General features: G+C 49.9%; 1 pseudogene; it reads left to right on the top strand.

Annotated features, from left to right (window-relative positions):
• The first annotated feature begins 1,200 nt into the window (after positions 1-1,200).
• On the top strand, positions 1,201-3,924 carry LOC115462140 (annotated as a pseudogene).
• The last annotated feature ends 1,046 nt before the right edge of the window (positions 3,925-4,970 follow it).

Genomic DNA, 4,970 nt, shown 5'->3' on the forward strand with positions numbered 1-4,970 from the left:
TTCCAGTTCTCCTGAGCCCAGCTTGTTCCAGCCCGCCTGATCCCTCCAGTCTATCGGCTCCAGTGTGTTCCAGTCCGCCCGATTCAGCTTCTTCCGTCTCGCCCCAGTCCACTGGATCCAGCGTGTCCAGCTAGTTCCAGCCGCCGATCCAGCCTTCCCCCTGCTGTCCATCAACTCCAGTGTGTTCCAGCCTGCCTGACCCAGCCTCTCCTTGCTTACTCCGATTCTTCTGCTCCAGCGTGTTCCAGCTCGTTCCAGTCTTCCTGATCCCAGCTTGTCCGTCTGCTCATCCTGACTCAGTTCATCTGTTCCTGCTCGTTCCAGCCTGCCCATCTGTTCCTGCCTATTCCGGCTTGTTCCTGCTTGCCTCAGCTTGCCAGCCTGCCCATCATCTGTTCCTGCCTATTCCGGCTTGTTCCTGCTTGCCTCAGCTTGTTCCGGCTTGCTCCAAACCATCTGCCTGTTAACAAATCAAGTAACCTGCCTGCCTGCTTGCGAGCCTCTCAGCCATTGACTTACCTACCTACCTGCTAGCCTATCAGCCATTGACTTACCTAATCACCAACCCAAAACCTAGCGTCAAGCCCTATCTATCTGCTTAACGTCTCATTCATTACATAGGCACCCATTAACACCTGTTAACTACTTAACACCTCATCCACTATACAGTCACCTGTTACACCTCAGTCACCACCTATGGCCCCTGTCCATGTTCTCTTCCTTGCCCTGTCCCTTCCTAATCTTCTTTCCCCCCCCCCCCCCACTCCCACTGTCTACCATTAGAACTACCTGCTGCCCTCCCACCCTGCCCGCCACCGCACTACCCTATTCACCTCCATCCCTCACCTCACCATCCCTCCTGTCCCCATCCTCCTTTCTAGCTCTCAACCTTCGGCACTTCCTTCCTGCCATTAACCCATCCCCTTTCCTCCTAAGTACACCCCGTCTTCGTCGCCTCCGTCGCCCGACCTCCCCCACCCTCCTCCGCACTCTCTTGCTCCTCCTCCTGCTGTCCGCGGGAGACATTAACCCTAATCCAGGTCCCCCTCACCTGTCCCCGTCCTATCCCGGGACGTCTCCAATCTCGTCTCTATTCCCCTCCTTCCCCCCTCCTCCCTCCCCTTCTCATGCGCTTTGTGGAATGCCCACTCAGTCTGCAACAAACTGCCTCTCACCCACTCTCGCTCCCTTCAACTGCTCGCCCTAACCGAAACCTGGATCTCCCCGGAAGACTCTGCCTCAGTTGCAGCCCTCTGCCATGGGGGCTATCTCTTCTCCCACACGCCCCGCCCAGTTGGCCGCGGCGGAGGTGTTGGGCTACTACTCTCACCCTCCTGTAGTTTCCAACCCCTCCACCTTCCGCAGTCTCACTGCTTCTCATCCTTTGAAGCCCATTCCATCCGGCTATTCCACCCATTACCACTCAGAGTGGCAGTCATTTACCGCCCCCCTGATAAATCCTTCCCTTCCTTCCTTACCGACTTCGATGCTTGGCTCTCTGTCTTTCTTGACCCCTCATCTCCGTCCCTCATTCTCGGAGACTTTAACGTACATGCTGATGACCTATCCGACCCCCATGCTTCTAAGTTCCTCACCCTAACATCCTCCTTCAACCTCCAGCTGTGCTCCACCACCCCTACTCACCGTGACGGCCATTGTCTTGACCTCGTCCTCTTCTCCTCCAGCTCACCCTCCAATTTCCACGTCTCAGCTCTTCCTCTCTCCAACCATCACCTGATCACATTCACACTTCTTCACCCCCCCTTCACCCCGTCCAACTTTAACCACCACCTCCAGGAACCTCCAGGCTATTGACCCCTCCACCTTATCATCTACTATCTCTAATCTCCTCCCCTCCATCACGTCCTCCGCAACTGTCGACAAAGCGGTCTCCTCTGCATTGGATACCCTCGCACCTTCAATCTCCCGTCCCACAAAACGCACCAATCCCCAGCCATGGCTGACTCCTTGCATCCGTCACCTTCGCTCCTGCACCCGATCCGCTGAGCGCCTCTGGAGGAAATCTCGTACCCTTTCAGACTTCCTCCACTACAAATTCATGCTATCCTCCCTCCACTCCTCCCTATTCCGTGCAAAACAGAACTATTACACCCAATTGACCAATTCTCTCAGCTCCAACCCTCGTCGTCTCTTCACCACCCTTAACTCCCTCCTAAAAGTGCCCCCCGCTCCTACTCCCCCCTCTCTCTCTCCTCAATCACTGGCTGACTATTTCCACGACAAAGTGCAAAAGATCAACCTTGAGTTCACGACCAAGCCACCACCTCCTCTTCACCCTCTAACCCTCTCCCCCATCCAACCTACCCAGGTCTCTTTCTCCTCCTTCCCTGAGATCACCGAGGATGAAACTTCCCGCCTTCTTTCCTCCTCGAAATGCACCACCTGTTCCTCTGATCCCATCCCCACCAACCTACTCAACACCATCTCCCATACCGTCACCCCCGCCATCTGTCGCATCCTCAACCTCTCTCTCTCCACCGCAACTGTCCCCGACACCTTCAAGCACGCCGTTGTCACACCTCTCCTCAAAAAACCTTCACTTGACCCTACCTGCCCCTCCAACTACCGCCCCATTTCTCTTTTACCCTTCCTTTCCAAAATACTTGAGCGCGCCGTTCATAGCCACTGCCTTGATTTTCTCTCCTCTCACGCCATCCTCGATCCACTTCAATCCGGTTTTCGCCCTCTGCACTCGACTGAAACGGCACTCTCTAAAGTTTGCAATGACCTGCTCCTGGCCAAATCCAGAGGTCACTACTCCATCCTCATCCTCCTCGATCTTTCCGCCGCTTTTGACACTGTCAATCATGACTTACTTCTTGCCACGCTGTCCTCTTTTGGGTTCCATGGCCCTGTCCTCTCATGGTTCTCCTCTTATCTCTCCCACCGCACCTTCAGGGTACACTCCCATGGATCTTCCTCCACTCCCATCCCACTATCTGTTGGAGTTCCCCAGGGTTCTGTCCTTGGACCCCTTCTCTTCTCAATCTACACCTCTTCCCTGGGCTCGCTGATCTCGTCTCATGGTTTTCAGTATCATCTTTATGCTGATGACACCCAGCTATACCTCTCCACACCTGACATCACTGCGGAGACTCAGGCCAAGGTATCGGCCTGTTTATCCGACATTGCGGCATGGATGTCCAACCGCCACCTGAAGCTGAACATGTCCAAGACCGAGCTCCTTGTCTTTCCTCCTAAACCCACTTCTCCTCTTCCTCCACTCTCTTTTTCTGTTGATAACACCCTCATCCTCCCCGTCCCATCTGCCCGCAACCTCGGAGTCACCTTCGACTCCTCCCTCTCCTTCTCTGCGCATATCCAACAGACTGCCAAGACCTGTCGCTTCTTCCTCCTCAATATCAGCAAAATTCGCCCTTTCCTCTCTGAGCATACCACCAGAACTCTCGTCCACGCTCTCATTACCTCTCGCCTCGATTACTGCAACTTACTCCTCACCGGCCTCCCACTCTGCCATCTATCCCCCCTTCAATCCGTTCAGATTGACTTCCTCCACTACATGCTGCTGCACGTCTTATATTCCGCCAAAACCGTTATACTCACACCACCCCTCTCCTCAAATCACTTCATTGGCTTCCGATCAGATATCGCATACAATTCAAGCTCCTCCTCCTTACCTACAAATGCACTCAGGCCGCGGCTCCTCACTACCTCTCCACCCTCATCTCCCCCTATTTTCCCGCCCGCAACCTCCGCTCACAGGACAAAGCCCTTCTCTCAGTACCCTTCTCCACTACTGCCAACTCCAGGCTCCGCTCATTCTGCCTTGCCTCACCCTATGCCTGGAATAATCTTCCTTTACCCATACGCCAGGCCCCCTCCCTACCCATCTTCAAATCTCTGCTTAAAACTCACCTCTTCAATGCTGCCTTCGGCGCCTAACCACTCGAGAAATATAAAATACCCCAATCTAACCACCCTATCAGATTAACTGTTCACTCGTCCTCTAGATTGTTCACTTGTCCTTAGTTTGTTCTCTTGTCGTTTAGATTGTAAGCTCTTTGAGCAGGGACTGTCCTTCTATGTTTGAATTGTACAGCGCTGCGTAACCCTAGTAGCGCTTTAGAAATGATTGTTGTTGTTGTTGTTTATTCAAAAGAAATCATTTTGCCTCTGCCCTCAGGGGCTTTTACTTGATGAGTGGAGTACAATTGGCTATTCTCATTCTCAATGCCCAGGACAAAGAGAAGGTAAATAAACTAAATAGGATTTTGTTAAACAATCATATTTTAAATATTTAGTTTTATTCCACAGCAATAGATTAAGGAATGTCAACAAATTAAATGGTGCAATAGTTCATTTGAACATATTTCTTAAAACCAGCATTTAAAATATAAATTGCATAAATAGTTAAAATAGTTCAGTTTAAATTTCTTTTAAAATCACTGTTGAGATCACTTTAAAAATGTTCTTTTAAAATCCCCATTAAAATTCAGCTGAATGTCTCTCATAAGGTAGTAAACTTGTAGTTTTCTTTTCTGTACAATAAAGTGGAAAATTGCAGTCTTCAGCTCAGCACTCCTGAACCTGGTACCAAATATCCAATGCCTGTCAGATAGGTATTTGAAAATATATTCTCAGTTTTCTATCTTCACCTTTTGCTTAAATTTTAACTTTTAATTTTTGAGTTCTGAGTCGTTGTGTAAACCCAGCAGTAGTAACCTAGGATATAGTGACACTAATGTCACCTTTCCTGCTACATACACTGTTAGCTAATCATAAACATGCACTTAAGAAATTCTTTAAGTTTTGCATGCATGGTACTGTGAGTTTGCAAGTTAAAATGCCCATTCTAAAGTATCCTTTACCATAACCCTTATTATTAAGTAAAGGATTTTTACAGGTGTTTTTTCTTCACAAATACACCCTTTTAAACCCATTTAGGTAAAAAATTATCCATACAATATTTTTGTCCATATTTTAAAATA

The sequence above is a fragment of the Microcaecilia unicolor genome, chromosome 2, assembly GCF_901765095.1.
Source record: "Microcaecilia unicolor chromosome 2, aMicUni1.1, whole genome shotgun sequence".
NCBI lineage: Eukaryota > Metazoa > Chordata > Amphibia > Gymnophiona > Siphonopidae > Microcaecilia > Microcaecilia unicolor.